At 39.8% G+C, this 10,539-nt stretch overlaps 1 protein-coding gene across 1 annotated transcript in view; it reads left to right on the top strand.

Moving 5' to 3' along the window:
* The window catches only part of LOC133043069 (C-type lectin domain family 7 member A-like), a 31,204-nt gene that overhangs the window by 796 nt on the left and 19,869 nt on the right, over positions 1-10,539 (top strand). The gene's annotated exons all lie outside the window — the stretch shown is intronic.

Raw genomic sequence — 10,539 nt, 5'->3', positions numbered from 1 at the left:
TGTTAATTAGTACCCACTATCCAATACATGTATGCCTTTCTTCATACCCTTACTGATATATTGTATTATCAATTTTTAATAGGCACAAATGTTCTTTATTATTGTTTTAACTAATACTTCCAATATTACCTGTGAGACAAAGCAACTGTTCTGTTACTTATTTATCAATTACTCCATGAATGGCTATTTTATTTTCTTTATTCATTATTTTTCTATTTGTTTGTCTTTCTTCTTTACTTTAATGATTATAGAAAGTACTTATGTCTTTTTGTATTGTCACTCAGTATATTTTTATTATCTTTCAACTTAGTTTTTCATGATTTTTATCATAGGTATAAGACAATATTTTTCTTTATGACACTTAGGATTCATGCTTCACTTAAGGAGGCCTTTTCTCTCTAAAATTTAAAATAATCTTTTATCTTTATGTTATTTTAGGGAAGTGTTAATTTCTGGAATAGGTGAGGGTTTCTATGTACAGAAGTAAACAGTTACTTGAATTTTAACTAACATGAAATTTATTGAAGCACTTGTCTCTCGAAAACTAATATATCAAACTGAAAATTTAGTGTATAGAGCTCAAATATTTTTTCTTCCTTTTTAAACTGTTTATTTTATATTGAAGTATAGCCTACTAACTGTGGATGGCATCACCAACTTGATGGGCATGAGTTTGAGTAAACTCCAGGAGTTGGTGGGACAGGGAGGCCGGGCGTGCTGTGATTCATGGGGTCGCAAAGAGTCGGACATGACTGAGTGACTGAACTGAACTGAACTGATAGCCTACTAACAATGTGACAGTTTCAGGTGGACAGCAAAGGGACTCAGCCGCACATGTACATGTATCCGTTCTCCTCCAAACTTCCCTCCCCCTTAGGCTGCCATAGAACATTTAGCAGAGTTTCCTGTGCTATATAGTAGGTCCTGTTGGTTATCCATTTTAAATATAGCAGTGTGTACATGCCAATCCCAAACTCTCTAACTATCCCTGTAGAATTCAAATATTTTAAAGCAGAGTCTCTCACAGAAGACCAATTAGCAGCTGCTTACAGACAACACATTAAGACAAAAATCCCAGAAGACAGGGCAGAGGCTCAAGTACTCCACTGGTTCACAGAGATGGAGAAGGATTGCATAGAAGGATGAGAAGAATGGTCACAGTCTGACCACTTGTCCTTCCCCCAGGTTAACATTGCAGAGGGTCTTCCTGAGCCTACAGCTTCTCCCAGTAGGTAAAAGAGAGCCCTGGGTGGACATCCAGCTGCCCAGCATTGTGGGTCACTTCCTGCTTGCATCAAGAAGATGCAAGAATCTGTGGGGCTTCAGCATGGACATCAGATTGGAACAGAGAAAGGACATGGAGCTTAGTGCTGGAGCAAGCAGCACTTACTGAAGCAAGCAGCACTTGCATCTCGGCAGACCATACTTCTCCTCACAGTGGTGCCTGAGTAGAGATCCCAGCCAGCAGCTGAGTCCATTTGTACAGGGGCTTTCCTGATGGCTCAGATGGTAAGGAATCTGCCTGCAATGCAGGAGACCTGGATTCGATCCCTGGGTGGGAAGATCCCCTGGAGGAGGGCATGTGTTCTTGCCTTCTCCAGTATTCTTGCCTGGAGAATCCCCATAGACAAAGGAGCCTAGTGGGCTAGAGTCCATTGGGTCGCCAACAGTCAGATACAACTGAGCATGCGCGCACACACACACACACCCCAACCTCCGGGATCTAATGTCTGATGACCCGAAGTGGAACTGATGTAATAATAAGAGAAATAAAGTGCACAATAAATGCAATGTGCTTGAATCATTTTGAAACCATCCCCTCCACCCCAGTCCATGAAAAATTGTCTTCCTGAAACTGGCCCCTGGTGCCAAAAAGGTTGGGGACCATGGTAATTTGCAGATATAAGATGAGGCTCTGTCTGCCCGAGAACTCCCTGTTTAGTTCTGCCTAATTTGGGCATCTAAACAACAAAAATTTTGGAAGGACTGATGCTGAAGCTGAAACTCCAGTACTTTGGACACCTGATGTGAAGAGCTGACTTATTGGAAAATACAATTATGCTGGGAAAGACTGAAGGCAGGAGGAGGAGGGGATGATGGAGGATGATCCTCAATGGACATGAGTTTGAGCAAACTGCAGGAATTGGTGATGGACAGGGAAGCCTCCCATGTTGCAGTCCATGATGTTGCAAAGAGTTGGATACAACTGAGTGACTGAACAACAATAGACAACAAGATATGCAGGCCTGTTCTGCTGTTTCTCTCAGATAGCATAGCCCCCCTTCTGTTGAATACAGCCTCCAGACCCACCCAACCAAGAAATGTTACCATAGCATCTGGGAAGTTGTGTAGTTCAAGCTCTAGTCTGCCTAGAGTGGCAAGTGGGGAGCCAATCCAGCCAGTAGAGCTGAGCTGATGGCCCTGTCTGACCAGGATGATTAGTGCAAATTTCTGCCTAACCTGGGTCTCCAGCTGACATGCTGACCCTTTCTTTGAGCCTGATTTGTCACCCTGCTTGAACAGAAAAGTGGGTTTGTGGCTCTACATATTGCAAAGAGTAGCTTTGAGTCCCACTCAACAATGCCTGACCAAAGCATCCAGGAGTCTGCATAGCCCTCCCTTCAGCCTGGTTTGAAGTAAATGCCTGAGCATAGAGCACAGCCCATCTGAGCTGAGCAGCTCTGCCCGTTCGCTTCATCTGTCAGGGGAGCCCAGTCAACAGTCCTTCCCAATGTGGGTCCCCAGCCAAGAAGCTGTACCAGCACGGAAGCTGTCGTTCTATGGCTCTGACTGGATTGGAAACAGATTCAAAGATGGTCTGTGGCTGAAGATAGCTTCTAGCTCCAGCCAACCAGGAAGCCTAATCAGAACATCTGGCTTATCCCATAGCCCATCTTATGATAACACTTATGCAGAAAGCCTAGGCAGTACTTCTGCCCACCTGCAGAGCTGAGTCAGTGGCCCCATCTGACTAAGGAGTTTGATGGGCAGCTCTACCAGATGTGGGAACCTAGTTATTGAGCTGCAATGCTATTGTCCTAAATTCAGGCCCTGTCCAGGCAGGCAAGCAAGTTTACAGACCTGCCCAGCAGGTGAGTAGAACACATAGTCTCAGTCAACTAGGAAGTCTGAATAGAGTGTCTGATCATCCACAGAGCCCATCTTACAATTGCCTGGGCAAAAAAATTAAGGTAGTAGTCCTATTCAACTGTTCTCAGCCACTGGCATCATGCAACCTCAGAGCTCAGGGGATGCCCTGGCCCAAATAGAAACCCCAGTGGCAAGCCTCACCTGACTAAGAATGCTGCCCATTGACCCATCCAGAACCCCAAGCTGAGCTGACTGATGTAGGATGATCTCTTTCAAATGAAACAAGTAAAGTCTGGGTGAGAAGATGGCTTACTCAAGTGTGCAAATACCAAGGATAATGGATGATAAAGAATCAGGTAAACATGACATCAATAAGGGAAACTAGTATAGCTCCAATAACTGACCCTAAAGAAATGAAGATCTATGAACCATCTGATAAAGAATTCAAAAAGAACCCTCTTAAATAAATTTTGTGACCCACAATAACACATGGATAGACAACTAACAAAACTGGGAAAACTGCCTTAAAAAAACCAGGAAATTCAACAGAGAAATAGAACTCATTAAAAAGAATTCCCAAACAGAAGTTCTAGAATTTAATAATACAGTGAGTAATCTGAAGAAATCAATAAAGAACTTGAACTTCACTTGGAAAATAATCAGTAAACTGGAAGATAGGTCATTTGAAATTATCCAGACAGAGGAGCAAAAATAAAATAAAAGGAGTAAAGAAAGCTATGGGACTTCTAATTCCTAGATGGCTCAGTGGTAAAGAATCGCTTGCAATGCAGGAGACACAAGTTAGATCCCAGGATCGGGAAGATCCCCTGGAGAAGGAAATGACAACCCACTCTAGTATTCTTGCCTGGGAAACTCCATGGACAGAGGAGCCTGGCGGGCTACAGTCCATGGGGTCACAAAAGAGTCAGAGAGTACTTAGCAACTGAACAACAACAAGAAGAAGACACATTATAAATAAATTGTCAAAAGTTGAAGACAAAGAAAAATTTTTGAAAGCGATCAAAAGAAAAGCAAATTGTCACATGAAGGAAAACCCCCACAAGACAATAGGTGGATTTCTCAAAAGAAATTTTGCATGCCTTGAGAAATTGGGATGACATTCAAACTGTTGAAATAAAAATTGTCAAGGATGCTGTACCTGGCAAAGCTGTCCTCCAGAAACGAGGGAGAGATAAAGACTTTCCTGAACAAAGAAAATCTGAAGAAATTCTTCATTTCTTGACTTGCCTTAGGAGAAATCTTAAAGGAGTTTCTTTAAGAAGGAAAAAAAAAAAAAAAAAAAAAAAACGTGTCTCCAGCTTCACCAGGGTCTTCCTAATGCTCCCTTTCCAACTTAGATCTCATTTTTGCCCCGTTCATGCCCTCACTTTAAAGGTAGGCACCCTTTGAGGTTGACAGTTCAATTTGCATTGCAATTCAGCTAGAAGCAGGTTGAAATTCTTTTTTTTTTTTTTTTTTTAATTTTTATTATTATTATTATTTTTTTTTCCAGCGGGTTTTGTCATACATTGATATGAATCAGCCATGGATTTACATGTATTCCCAATCCCGATCCCCCCTCCCACCTCCCTCTCCACCCGATTCCTCTGGGTCTTCCCAGTGCACCAGGCCGGAGCACTTGTCTCGTGCATCCCACCTGGGCTGGTGATCTGTTTCACCATAGATAGTATACATGCTGTTCTTTTCAAATATCCCACCCTCACATTCTCCCACAAAGTTCAAAAGTCTGTTCTGTATTTCTGTGTCTCTTTTTCTGTTCTGCATATAGGGTTATCGTTATCACCTTTCTAAATTCCATATACATGTGTCAGTATGCTGTAATGTTCTTTATCTTTCTGGCTTACTTCACTCTGTATAAGGGGCTCCAGCTTCATCCATCTCATTAGGACTGGTTCAAATGAATTCTTTTTAATGGCTGAGTAATATTCCATGGTGTATATGTACCACAGCTTCCTTATCCATTCATCTGCTGATGGGCATCTAGGTTGCTTCCATGTCCTGGCTATTATTTTAGCCATCTCAGCTCTCCAGGAGATATGGGTCTCCTTCAGGGCTCACATAGAGGGGTTCAGGTTATTGAAGTGATGCTTAAGTGACTGCACCATTTCACATTCCCTCCAACAGTGCACAAGGATTCCAATTTTTCCACATCCTTGTCAACATTTAACTATTAATGTTTTGTTTTTTAAATAGATAAAGCAGAAAAATTGCCAGCAGGAGCAGTAACTGGAGAAGGCAAATAAAGACCTCAATCCTTTATTATTAAAGACAAAACTGTAAGCAGAAATGCTCCCAAATAATTCAAATTTTGATGTATCAATATGTTAGTTATCTCTTTGCTTTTTCATACTGTTCATGGGGGTGTCTTTGGCTACCAGATGCAAAGAGCCAGCTGATTGGGAAAGACCCTGATGCTGGGAAAGATTGAGAGCAAGAGGAGAAGGGGGCGACAAAGGATGAGATGGTTGAATGGCATCACCAACTCAATGCACATGAGTTTGAGCAAACTTTAGGGGATGGTGAAGGACAGGGAAGTCTGGCCTGATGCAGTTCATGGGATTGCAAAAAGTTGGACATGACTTAGTGACTGAACAATAACGACCAACAACACGTTATTGAACAAAAATGACATATGGAGACATTTTAAAGATCTGAAAAAAAGCAAATTATCTCCCTTCATCTCTTTTATTTTCTGTCACATACATTCCTGTTTATTTGGTAGTTAACTCATTTTTCTTTTTTCCTTACATTCTAATATAACCAAGAATTTTGGACTCAATTTCTTCACACTCACCTAATTTTTGCCAGCTTTAAAATGAAAAAAAAAAAAAAAAAAAAAACAAAACAACCAAATAGATGAAAACTGCTTATAAGAAATACATAATACAAAGATAAAATTATAAACTTATTCTGCAAACTTATTTCAAAATTGTATGCACTCTGCCTGCTTTATTATAAAATTCCCTCTAATTTAGCTGTATCTTGCTGTCGTTCTGCTTCATCATTTTAACCTAATGTTATCAGGAATATTTCTCCCTTTATGTCTCATATTATTTACTTATTAATTTGTTTCATCTTGAGGTTGCATTTTGGTTTCTATGAATTCATTGTCCTTTCAATCAAGGACAATAGTTTCTCCTTTTTCTTTGATACTGGTTAGACTTGGTGGATGTAAGAATAGTGAAACATGATTTATAGTTTAGTGGGACAAGAAAGGCTAAATAAAACTTGACAAAAAAGGAAGTATAGAAAACAATATAAAAAGCACTAAAATACATTGATATTTTGGGTATGAAGGTATGTGGGTGTTTTAAGGACAGGAAAGTGGGGGGAAATGTGTTTATCATCAAACAACTAATAAGGGCCTCATTCTTTACTCAAAACAGTTAAAAAGATAACAAAAAATCCTCAAAGATGTGATATACTCATAGTCTGATAATAATATTTTATGTTTTTACTTGCTGTAGATACTGTTGAAAAATATTCAAATCTATACAGTTAGATTTTCTAAAATCTATCATATGTGTTTTAATGGCAATAAACCCAAAAGCTGATTTTAAAAGGCTCAGGATTGAATACTGCTGATAATTGCTTTTCCTTGGTTGTTATTCAGTCACTAGGTCATGTCTGACTCTTTGTGACCCCATGGACTGCAGTATGCCAGGCTTTGCTATCCTTTACTATCTCTTGGATTTTGCTTGAACTCATGCCCACTGAGTCAGGGATGCCATCCATCCAGCTCATCCTTTGTTACCCCCTTCTCCTCCTGCCCTTAATCTTTCCCACCATTAGGATCTTTTCTAATGAGTTGGCTCTTTGCATCAGGTGACCAAAGTATTGGTGCTTCAGCTTCAGCATTAGTGTTCCAATGAATATTCAAGGTTGATTTCCTTTAGTATTGATTGGTTTGACCTCCTTGTTGTCATTGGTGACTTGCTCCAAATTTTTAGAAATACAGATATTACTGGTTGGGGCTTCCCTGGTGGCTCAGATGATAAAGAATCTGCCTGCAATGTGAGAGACCTGGATTCGATCCCTGGGTTGGGAAGATCCCCTGGAGAAGGAAATGGCAACCCACTCCAGTATCCTTGCTTGGTAAATTTCATGGACAGAGGAACCTTGTGGGCTACAGTCCATGGGGTTTATTATTAGACAATAATAACCATAAAGTCTGTACAACTTTTAAATCAGTGAAGACAACACATTAATGTAAATATATGTCAATTTTTTGAATCAATTTTCCAAATTTTTTTTTTTTTTTTTTTTTAATTTTATTTTTTACTGGAGTATAGTTGATTTACAATGTTGTGTTTCAGGCATGCAGTCGAATGATTCAGCTATGCATATGCACGTATCCATTCTCTTACAAATTCTTTTCCCATTTAGGATTCTACAGACTATTGAGCAGTGTGAAAGTGAAAGAGGAGAGTGAAAAAATTGGCTTAAAGCTCAACATTCAGAAAACTAAGATCATGGCATCTGGTTCCATCACCTCATGGGAAATAGATGGGGAAACAATGGAAACAGTGGCAGAGTTAATTTTTTTGGGCTCTAAAATCACTGCAGATGAAATCACTGCAGCCATGAAATTAAAAGACACTTACTTCTTGGAAGGAAAGTCATGACCAACCTAGACAGCATATTAAAGAGCATTTAATATGATTTTTTTTTTAACATTACTTTGCCAACAAAGGTCTGTCTAGTCAAGGCTATGGTTTTTCCAGTAGTTATGTATGGATGTGAGAGTTGGACTATAAAGAAAGCTGAGCGCCAAATAACTGATGTTTTTTAACTGTGGTGTTAGAGAAGACTCTTGAGAGTCCCTTGGACTGCAAGGAGATCCAACCAGTCCATCCTAAAGGAGATCAATCCTGAGTATTCATTGGATGGACTGATGTTGAAGCTCAAACTCCAATACTTTGACCACCTGATTCAAAGAGCTGACTCATTGGAAAAGATACGGATGCTGGAAAAGGTTTAAGGCAGGAGGAGAAGGGAATGACACAGGATGAGATGGTAGGATGGCATCACTGACTCAATGGACATGAGTTTGAGTAAACTCTGGGAGTTGGTGATGGACAGGGAGGCCTGGCATGCTGCGGTTCATGGGGTCGCAAAGAGTCAGACACGACTGAGCGACTGAACTAAACTGAAGTTGTGCTATACAGTCGGTCCTTTATATATTTGAAATATACAAATATACATATTTGAAATGATCAGTGTGCTCATTAAAATTTTTTTGTATTATTGTGATTGAAGTCAGATAATATAAAACATACTATTTTAACAATATTTAAGTGTACAGTTCAGTGGCACTAAGTATATTTACATTGTCGTGCAACTCTCCATTATCCATCTCCCAGATTTTCACTTTCCTAAAGTGAAACTGTCCCCATTGAACGCTAACTTTCCATTCCCTATCCCCATCCCTTATCCTCCAGCCCTGGACTCTACTAATGTATCAGTACTTTCAGACTGTATGAATTTGTCTATTCTAGATACCTTGTGTGAGTGGAATCAAACAATATTTGTCTGTACCTAATGTAAATTGGCTTCCCTGGTGGCTCAGTCATTTAAGCATCTGCCTGCAATGTGGGAGACCTGGGTTCGGTCCCTGGGTTGTGAAGATGCCCTGTAGGAGCGAATGGCGGCACACTCTAGTATCCTGGCCTGGAGAGTTCCATGGACAGAGGAGCCTGGCAGGTTACAGTCCATGGGGTTGCAAAGAGTCAGACATGACTGAGCGATTTTCACTTTCATTTTCATAGTATATTGGAATGCATTTTTAAGGCTAACTGAATATTTGTCCTACAAGCAGATTGTACCTTTTTATTTACCCCTTCGTGCTATAGACAATACATTGTGTGTATGTTAATCTTAAACTCCCACTCTATCATCTTCTTCTGTTCTCCCCCCGGTAACCATAAATTCTTTCTCTAAGTCTGTGAGTCTGTTTTTGCTTTGTAAATAAGTTCATTTGTACCATTTTTTTTTTAAGATCTCGCATAAAAGTGTGCAAATGAACCTATTTCTGGGGCGGGAATAGAGACACAGATGTAGAGAATGGGCGTGTTGACACAGTGGGAGAAGGAGAGGGTGGGGAGAATTGGGAGATTAGAATTGACATATATACACTATCATGTAAGACAGCTAGAGGGAAACTGCTATAAAGCACAGGTTGCTCAGCTCGGTGCTCTGTAATAATCAAGATAGGTGGGGGTGGGGTGGGGTGGGAGGAAGGTCCAAGAAGGAGGGAACATGTGTATACACATAGCTGATTTGCTTCGCTGTGCAGAAGAAACTTAACACAATATTGTAAAGCAATTATATTGCAATAAAAATGTTATTAAATACAACCTAGATTCCTTAAGCCTCCCAACAGACTACCCTTGTGTGGAAGATATTCCCAATGCTGCTGACGGGGATGAGGCTTCCAAAGTTAGCTGCCCCACTCACCATTGCTACAGAGAAAGTCCTAAGTGTGAACTGCAGTCAGCTCTTACCACCCACACCACTGGATGATATCACTGCACTGAGAGCATAGAAATCATATGTATTCTCCCCTAGAATACATGTTCAAAGTCGATTTACTGTCTTAATTATACTTTACCAATAAGACTGCTATTTAGTCACAAGACAAATAGTTATCAAATGCATTTCTATTCAATGACACATTTTAGGATTGGAGAATTTGACATAGAAGGTGTAAATTGAGATGTACTGCAGCCAAGTAGAGTAATTACATCCATGAGCCTCGAAGTTCATGGCACACAAATATGTCTAAAAACTAAGCTTTGCCTTTATGAGAAAGTCCTCATGCATGGAGAATTTCTAGAACGCTTTCCTTGTTGTCTTTATTTATGTCAGAACCCTCCTCCCCAAAAGCAACCCATTAGATCCTAGCAAAGAAAAATAAGTCAAAGACAAACCTACAAGAAAAAAAGGTAGAAATTTTTGAATGTGCTACCATTATTTAGAGGAGAGAAGATAGTTTTGCTTTGGAGGCGATGGGGGAAGGAAACATAAACCATGGAAAAGTGCTTTTGAAAGGACTTCAAACCCTGTAGTTGACATAGAAGTGGGTTTTGGTTATTACTATACATTTCTAAGAAGAATTTTAAAGCATCAGACATAGGGGTCCTTTGATGCACAGATCAATGTGGTTGATAAAAAAAAACAAAACACTTTTGTTCCTGTCTAACACATACTTTAGGGTTAAATGGGGCATTGAACTACTCATTAAATTAAACAAATAATGATTTATAAATACATGCTCTGACAATTTTGGCTATAACTAACGCAGATGATTTTTCACTTTGATGCCTTAAAAGGGCTACATTCAAAACCACTCAACATTTTGAGCCTGTCCCTTTGTTTCTGTCTTGATTTTTATTTGTTATTTAAACAGAAAATCTGCTTCTTTAGACA

This window comes from Dama dama, chromosome 22, assembly GCF_033118175.1.
Source record: "Dama dama isolate Ldn47 chromosome 22, ASM3311817v1, whole genome shotgun sequence".
NCBI classification, from domain to species: domain Eukaryota; kingdom Metazoa; phylum Chordata; class Mammalia; order Artiodactyla; family Cervidae; genus Dama; species Dama dama.
This window is presented reverse-complemented; position numbering and strand designations above follow the sequence as displayed.